At 51.1% G+C, this 9,428-nt stretch overlaps 1 protein-coding gene across 1 annotated transcript in view; it reads right to left on the reverse strand.

The window, feature by feature from the left end:
* Positions 1-8,645, reverse strand: part of SPSB3 (splA/ryanodine receptor domain and SOCS box containing 3) — a 30,369-nt gene extending 21,724 nt beyond the window's left edge. Inside the window, exon 1 of the mRNA XM_078862567.1 lies at positions 8,542-8,645. The gene's annotated coding sequence lies outside the window, so the exon portion shown is untranslated. The remainder of the gene's footprint in view (positions 1-8,541) is intronic.
* Positions 8,646-9,428: the final 783 nt, after the last annotated feature.

The following is a 9,428-nucleotide window of genomic DNA, read 5'->3' on the forward strand; positions in this document are numbered from 1 at the left end:
CGTCATCAGTTTTTCTTCCGATTCCTTTCCGATGACGTACGTGTACATGTTATCAAAAGGACACCGAAAGAGAAACTAAAATAAAATAACATTCATCAGTACCGAGGCTCCCACAAGGCCATGCGGGAGGGCGTGTGGCACAGTTTAGCGCCACTCCCGTGTTCCGAGATTCGGCGGTGAACGTGACACCCGCCACCTTGCAACCTGCAGACGTCTCGGATCGGGAAAGGGTGAACGGTTCGAGCGACACTGTACGAAGGGTGTCTTAGAGGAGCGTGGGTCGAGCATTGCCAACCACTGCTGCAGACACCCGCTGCAGTGCGCAAACGCAGCGCAGGCCGGAGCACGCTCCAAATCTCCGGCATGCCTCCGACGCACCCTGCCCCAACAGACGCCGAGTCCCATGAGTCTTCCCCGCCCCCCGGCCCGGTCCTCCCGGGATCTCATCTCCCTCACACACACGGACACACAGAGGCTTTATCTCCTCAAGCTCCACTCGTATCCATAACACCGGGCGCCTAACAACCGACTGCCGGGGATATTAATAGCTGTCAACGAGGGCGCTGCTGCCGGTCGCCGTTATTAGGGTGAAATTGTCTCCCGTGGCATGGCAATGTCCTGCTAAGGAGGCAGGAGGCCCAGTGCGCGCAGCCTGCTCCGGGGATAATTAGACGCGCCGCAATTAGGCGCGACGCAATTAGGCACCGATAGGATTATTAGCGGATGACAGCGATTAAACTGCGTTGACGTCAACGGGTCTTTAACAACAACAAAAATGCGATTGCCGAGGGATGTGGGAATGTGCGCGTAACATATATTTGGAGACTTTAGTCCTCGGCCATTGTTGATTTTAACGAAATATGAAGTTTCCCTGAGAGGGGTGCAGTGTTTTTAGTATGCATGTTGAACTTCTTTTGCACCGTATGTAGCCAACCGTCTTAATTAGAGGTGCGAGGGAAAGACAACAAACTAAACACAGAGGCGTCCTAAACAAATGAGCTTTCAATCTAGATTTAAAAAAGTGCATAGCTCCAGTGGCATCCTAACAATCGGAATGTCACATCATCATGATCTCTACTTACAAATCAAAGCCTCAGTCTGGATGTGATGCCTCTGAGACACGTCAGCAGATCCACCGGATCGCCCATGAACCAGTGACGACGTCCTCGAGAGACAAGTGCACCGAGTTTAACTTCCACTATAAGCAGAAGGAATAGAACATAATGGATCACCAAGATCTCCTCTTACACGATGGTACAAGCTGGATTTAGATCTCCTCCTTCTTGGTTGCTGACCTACATTCGTCTCAAGTAACCAACCTTCCCCTCCATGCTGCACGTGTCCCACACATCAAAACACCTCCACGACTGTCGACAATTCATTACACACAAAGCGCTCGCCACAAATGATCTCGTCAAGGAGCGTAAACCGTCACGCAAGCTCCCGGTCATCATTTCAGCGGCTTATGGCTGAGCCATCGAACAAAGCAGGTGGTCAGTGCATTGCACGCATTCAGATGCGCTTCTGTGGCTGTCTGGAACGCTCTTCCTTCCGATATTAGGAAGCCACTGGAGCTATGCACTTTTAAATCTAGAATGAAAACTATTTTATTTGTAACTGCTCCGTGTTTAGTTTGTTGTCCTTCTCCTGCACCTCCGATTAGTGCGGTTGGCCACGTGCAGTGTCAACATATTTAAACATACGTACGCACAAATAATGACTTAATGCATTAGATTTTGAACCCTGAAGTTGCTTATCCTAATATGGAACTAAAACGACGTTTTCTTAATATAGCCATGACATTGCCCCACACAAACCCCACGCAAGTAAACAACATTGACAACAGCGATTTGTCAACGCACTCCTGAAGGCCTCCACACACTTTACGCTGGACAGAGAGAGGTGGGGGGGGTTATTAAACTGGACGTCAGCATGAGGTCAGCTGGCTTGGGGGAATGGAGGAGGGGTCAGAACTGGCTCTTGATTTCACTGCCACTGATGTTAAGCCATGGCCGGGAACTGAACTCGGGCGGCTAGGTTCAGAGCACACTGCAATAAGCGCTGCATCGCCATTCCCCGTAACAATATAAACAGCCAGCCGCAGACTTTGTTCCCCGGGGATGAACACGACACACGTGAAGTAATTCGCTCAGTTGGTAAGACGAGAGGAGGGGAAGGAGTATCAGAGTTGGGTATTGCCGAGGTGCACGTTGTAGACATGAGGGAACGTGCTGTGCAGCGGTGTCGCCAAGGAACACACGAATCACACGGCGAGATGAAGAGAAGCGGCTTCCATGAACGTGTCCATCAGAGCAGTGGTTCTCAACCTTGTTTGGCTACCCCTTGTTGAATTTTGACCAAGTACGTCCCCCCGCCCCCACCTTGGCCAGGGTCAACGGCGGCGTGGTGTATTCCGCAAATATGCCCGACTGTAAGGGTGGGCACAAGCCGGCGTGAGTAGGTTAAACGTGGAGTTTAATAAGGGTACCACGGGGTGACCAGCCCCTCCCCACCCAGCCCCACCCCTCCCACACCCACCCAGCCCACCCCTTCCCCACCCAGCCCCTTCCCCACCCAGCCCCTCCCCACCCAGCCCCTCCCCTCCCAGCCCCTCCCCTCCCAGCCCCTCCCCACTCAGCCCCTCCCTCCCCACCCAGCCCCTCCCTGCACGATCCCCTGTGGGCTGGTGTAACCAGGAGGTTCCTACCAGTATTATTGATATTTCTGGCCTGGATTCTATCAAGATTATGTTGTGCTGACTGAGGCATTATTCCAGCTTTGGAAGCAATGCTCCTACATTGTGTGCTCTTTAATAACCCCCTGCTTACAGTAAGCGCGTGACATGTATGCAAGTTGAACTTATTTCACGCCGTATGTAGCCCACCGTGTCAATAGGAGGTGCGGGGGAAGGACAACGAACTAAACAAAAAAAGCAGTTCTTAATAAATGAGTTTTCAATTCAAACCATGAACCCTGGCCTAACATCTTTCCTCTCACCTTGCAAGGGACCTACACCCTCTATCCTGTAAAACCGATCTCTTCTGAGCAAATGGGACGAGACGGTGAGGATGGGCGGTGGGGGTTAGGGGAAGGTTTGCACACAGAACCCCCCCCACAGGGTAAAGCACAGTCTTCTTGCTATGACAGGCACACCGAGGATACAACCATTAGCACGCGGCAGTTCGCCCCCTCGTGGTTCCACTACAATTCAGGGTCGAAAGTCGAACTTGGAATAAAAAATTGTTTTTGTTGCAGCTGCAGCGAATGGTGGCGCCTTTTAGTGGCTGCAGTATTTTAGCAAACCAATGACATACTATACAGTACAAGGTAACATCATAATGCATTCGAGAGGGAGTGTAACAAACACATTCTCATTGATACAATTACATGTGTTTCATGCCTAATACGTTCCAATTTAGAATAATTGCAGGCAACTTTGCAACAAAGACGGTCACCGCATCGCGCGCTTTCAGATGCACTTCTGCGGCCGTCTGGAACACTCTTCCTTCCGATATTAGGAAGCCACTGGAGCTATGCCCTTCTAAACCATCTCGACTGACAACTAATTTCTTTCTAAGTGCTTTGTGTTTAGTTTGTGATCCTTCCTTGCACCTCCGATGAGCACGGTTGGCTACGTACGGTGCGAAAGACGTTCAACATACATACATACATCTGTACACAACACGCCAACAGCCTACACTTGCCAATGCCTTTGCATTGTTCTGCTCCCTTGGAAAATGCACAGCTTTGATGGACATTATATTTGACCGCCCAAGACTGCCACAGAAGCCTCAGATAAGATGATTGCGCATAGTACATCACTGCCACTGTGGTAAGTGCACTAACCACCAGCCTATACCGAAGATTAATGTTGCTCAGTTCTAGTCAATTAAACCATTACTGGTGAATGTTTTCCGACCACATAGTGACCCCTGCAGGAAGGAAAATGCCATATCGAATACATATAGCATTTGCATTTTCGCATACGCGGTTCTTCCATTTGGGAACACTTTTCACACAACGCAGAATGCGCCGCGTTATAACACGTAACGTATGTCAATATAACACGGAAATCGCACCATTATAACGTGGAACTTTTTGAACTGTGCGGCCGAGCAGCACGATATAGTACGCAGTAATGCGGCTGCATCCACTCAGTTATTTTGCCCGCCATCTCACTGTGTGTGTATGTGCATCGTATCTCGGCAAACTTTATCGCTACATTATGTATGGGGAAATTGTGTTTTCTTAACGCGTTTTTTGCTTAATGGGGCAATTTTCAGAAACGCATCTACCGCGTTAAATGAGGACTTCCTGTATACTGTACTCATTAACACCCCACCACTGTCCAAATGCAGAGCAATCTTTCATAATCAGCCTTAGCCATAGAACTTGGCTCTGCCATACATTGTTAGAATTTAGATGCAACAAATATGGGCTCATTTACAAATGTGACTACCAACACTATTAGTGTGCGCACTGAAACGGATTTTTCACTCGTTTACATCAAATTTAGGAATCGTTTGACGTGAATGATGCACACAGCTACCCGCTTCCCAACCGTCACACAATTCACAGCGCCCGGGTGCTGACAAATATAACAAGTGATTGTTTACCTGGACACTGTCTCTTCTTCCTGAGCATAACCCAAGCACACAGATTGTACTGGATTAGTGCTCATTTCTGTTGGCAGTCCAAAGCCTAATGGAGAAAATTCCACAGTCCTATTAGAGGACTGGCATATATAGCCAGGACTAGTGGTTCATTCTCAGGACATGGGAGATAATTCTGTGGAGAAATGTTTACAGCCGAGGAGCTAAGTGTCGACATACGGTGCAAAAGAAGTGCAACATACATACGTGTAAATACAGGCACTCCTCTACTTTCGAACGAGTTAGCTTCCAGAGGTTTGTTCGTGAGAGGATTTATTTGTAAGTCCAACTTTACTCCAGTAGATTAAAAATATGTTGTATGGCATGTACACGAAATACGGGGAATGGCTTTAAAAGTTGTATAATCTCCTGTATATATAGTTGCCAATGATTCTTCATGTTCTGCAGATGTAGATTCCACCAATGCCATCTATTGCGCGGTGGTTGAACTTACGAATCTCGGTCGGGACAGGCAACTGGACAGGTTTGTTCATATTCAAAGTTCGTAAGTCGAGTGTAATGTAATTACAATGCAGGAGAGCCTCACAGAGTCAACTCTTTTTCAGGAATACCCTGCTTGGCCAATTCCACTGAGAACTGTTTTGTGTGTAGCAGAAAACCTCGCCACACATGCGAGGAGATAATACCCAAAGGTCGACACAGACGGGTTCCTGAACCGACTTCATGTATCACAAACTTCCGGTGACCTCACAACCAAGCAGTTGTTTTTAGAGTTTCAAACATTTTCTCCATCCACAATCCCGTGCCTCCGTAGCACACTTTTTAGTCTAAACTTTTTATTTTACCTGGTAAAGCCCACTGACAACCACCTGGCTACAAATGATAGCCCAACAAAGTGGCTTATTAAGTGAAAATGTATAACAGCCAAATACCCTAAACGCATGTTTCTGCAATGGAGCCCGCGAAACGGGCTGAACAACATCGGGTCGGAGAAGAGCAGCCTCCAGGGGGAGCAGAATTTAATTTGGCGGGAACGACACCGAGGGCCACTATCGGAGCGGAATTGGTGTGATACACGCCAGGCCCAGCAATAATGGTCGCCCCGAGCCCTAGCAGTGTAGCGTGGGATCCACACGGAGAAGTGCTAGGACAACGGTCCGAAGCATTTGCAGCAGCCGCAGCACAGGGCGCAGAAAATTACTCATCAGGGGGATCGGAGTGGCAACGAGGAGAGGGCACTGATCGACTACGTAGGTTGGGCCACGTGGAGAAGTTTGTAGCTAAAGGAGGGGACTGGGGAGCATTTATTCGAGGCGGCCTACACGTACCTAGAGTGGACAGAGCCTGAAGCTCTGAAAGCTCTCCCCAGGGGCCTTTAGAGATGATGCTTTAATTATATATTCTTCTGTTCCGGCGGAGAAAAAGACGACCCTGCAAGCTGCTTATCGAGATATGACAGACATTTTTGACCCACCACCCAGCGCGAAAAGACGATTTCAGAACTCTAGGCGGGAAGAGGGGGAAGTCAGCCTTCGCCTACAGGGAGCGCTCTCATGGGCCGAGTGCAAGCTGCTTTCCTGGGCGTTGACGCGGGGGCCTTGGCCAACCGTATATTCGCGCTAGCGCAGGCTTCAAGAATAGTTTTACCAGTTACGGCAGAGTACAAGTAGACCTCATTGTGGATCGCAAAAGAGGTGATGAGGCCGCAACGTTTGTTCGCGCAAATAGCGGAACCCCTACATCAAGGACTGGAGGGGGTTCGGGGAACACGGAATAAAGAAGACGATGTCGAGACAGAGGTGGACATCGGGCTGCCCGGGAGAAAGATGTTGGCGGCTGTAAGGGGGACGTTTCGGGGCCCTACCTCGAGGAACCGTCACTGGACGCCCCGGGGACTCGGAGCACCTAGCCGGAGCAGGAACCTGGTGACCTGTCACCGATGCGGCCATACGGCCATATGGGCCACCGATGCTGCTCCACCGGGGCCGACTTGGCGACAACAGCCATTCTCCACTCCCGCATACAAACAGCAGGCGAGTCGCGGCACCCCGAACACCTTGGCAGTTCCCATCGCAGAACTCTCATACGCACCATTTCCCGACGTTCACAACCACCATCGTATACACGCAATCTTTCACCACAACGATGGCCGGCTTCGGGTACACAATGGCGCAAGTTGTCAAGGAGAGTAGTAGCAGCTGCGGCCACGTCGGTGGTAGCAGGCTCGGTGGGGGGAATTGAGGCCCGGATGCTGGTCGATACAGCAGCGTCAGCGACTATTATAACCCTGCACATGTTTGATATGCTTCTCCACAGGGCCCAGCAGTTGAGACCTGTCCAATCATCCTTCATAGTGGCAAATGGGGGAAGCAAGGGAATTTTGCAACAGTTGGAGACCAAAATCTGTGAAGGAGAATTGGTGATATCAGGCCCCGTACTTGTCTCCAGCACATTAACAGTCCCCCATCAAAATAGTTTCAGACTAGTAAAAGTTGTTTATTGACTCAACAAAAGTTTTTCCTTCATCCCTCCTTTCTCCCCTGCCGTCAGAGTTACCCTGAATCCCTTGGATTTTCACGGGCTGTGTTGAGTCGAGGACGACGATTTGTTCAAAAATGGGGAGGGGGGTGCTGTAGTGTTAATACTTACGCGATCCGGGGGTATAAATGCCCATGGGATGCCAGGTTACTATGAAAGATGACGTCACAAAGGAAAGGAAAGAGAAGGCGGGGCGTGAGAGAGGGGAAACGCCCAGGAGGCGAGCGGTGCGCTTCCTGGTGGGATTTGGAGTGGAGAAGTTGCACGCAACGTGAGCTCGTGTGGAAAATAAAGAGTTGTGTCATCTCAACCTTCGTCTGGTGGACTCGTTACGTTTCTAAATCTGGAGGTTTAAACCGGAGGTCCCCGAGAAATATCCATACTACTCCAAATGTACAGGCATCGTCATGGTCGAGATAGAACCCACGACCTCCTGTATACCAGGCGAGGTAGTTAACATCTTGCCACCGTGACGCAAAACCTTTGGTCAGATCATGGCGTGGCTCAACCTAAAAGAATGAGACTTTTACAGAGATGGTTAAGCACTTTTTCTCATAAAGAAACAAACAAATATTCCCACACTGCCCTCTGCTTCTCCAGCACACAGCACCGCGGTCTATAACACATCGAATGAACGACCGCCCATATAAGCACCTCTACTCATGCTTGCGAGGCCTGACGACATTGGGTGCTTTGGCCGTAGACAACGAAAGGACATTGCAGCCCAACACACAAAACGGCGTGGGGCTATTGCTACACACATACGCACACATCCTCTAGCGCACAGATGCCCCTGTCGCCCTACAGAGACGACACGGACTGTAGAGACTGCAGGGCCAGGCGCCGTATCAGAATCTTTATGTCGGCTGGAGGAATCCGATGAGCTATGAAGCTCTTCGTCACAGACGTCGTCCGGTATCGTCGGTGGCGTAGACCAGCTGCAGCTTCGCGCAGTCGATGCTCACAACCCCACGTGGCTGAGTTGTTCCTCGAGGAGGAAGAGGAGGCCGAGGACGGAGCCGGGTCGCGATCTCCCGGGGTGGCAACTCCACTAAGACCACCACCACCACGCCGCTACATTTCCCAGCGCGCATAGGCGTCGCCTCGAGCGCCGCGCCGCCTGATTGGACGAGACGAGCGGCGCAAAGGTTGCCTCGACCAATCGCGACTCGGGCTCGGCGAGTTCGCGCGACCGAGCCAGCCAATGGGGTGAGGCGATGGGCAGCGGGCGGAGCCTATGCGCTGTGCGGTTTTCAAAGGCGCTGCCGCCGCCTTTTAACGGAGGCCCGCGCGCTCCCTGAGGGAGGACGGCGGCGGCGGCGACGAAGAGGACGAGAAGGAGACCCCCCCTCCCACACTCCTCATCCACACTCGCGCCACGCGCTCTCACCGCGAGGACGGAGACGCGGGGTGGAGGCGCTCGGCTCGCGGGGCCCTGCGAAGCTCCGGGGGCCGCCCGCGCTCGGGTTTCACTGTCCGCGGCCGTGACGTCACGTCCACCCGACGTCACGCGCGATTCACACAACACGTGACGTCGATAACCACCGACGGTTACACGTTTCTGCCCTTGACGTCACTGCTCTAGCGACGTCGCCACATTCTGCGCGCGACGTTGTTTCGCCGAGGCGTGACGTCACTACCGCAGACATTCACGTAATTTTACGTAGCAAGTTTGTGCGCGTGACGTCACCGGCGTAACACGTTTCTGCGCATGACGTGACGACACAAGTCCAGGAGAATTAACTCAACACATTAATTATAATTACGAAAATAAACTGTGGATTTAAGTGGACAAAAATAACATGTCAATGGAATCATTGCTCATCAGAATGTTTTTTTTTATGTTAATTCTCACCAGGCCCCATGGAGTAAAATTCAAGTCTCCAACGCGTTATTATCCACTTCTCTCCGGCTTCTAATTTTACGCGCTCTTAACAAGGGTTATTGCCTAAAACGTCGCCTGCTGTGTTCCCTTGTTAAGGCGATTGGTTAAGCTCCCCGCGCGTGATTGGCTCCCGCATGCATCCGACAAGCCACCCCCCCTGCCTCGCACCCGACGCTCTCATTGGCTACCTGAAAACAACGTGGGCGGAGTCTGCCGCAGCCCACCAATCAGCGTCTTTGTTTACGCTCTGCAGGGCAAGCCCCGCGGTCCCTCGAGTTCCTAGCTTGACGTGACGTGACACACTGAAGGGGCCTTTAACTGGAAACAGCTGTCTATAAACTATTCAAATAGTTTATAGGCCCACTGAGCTATGTAACTTTTTTTCAGAAGGG

This window comes from Lampetra fluviatilis, chromosome 1 (assembly GCF_964198595.1).
Source record: "Lampetra fluviatilis chromosome 1, kcLamFluv1.1, whole genome shotgun sequence".
Lineage (NCBI taxonomy): Eukaryota > Metazoa > Chordata > Hyperoartia > Petromyzontiformes > Petromyzontidae > Lampetra > Lampetra fluviatilis.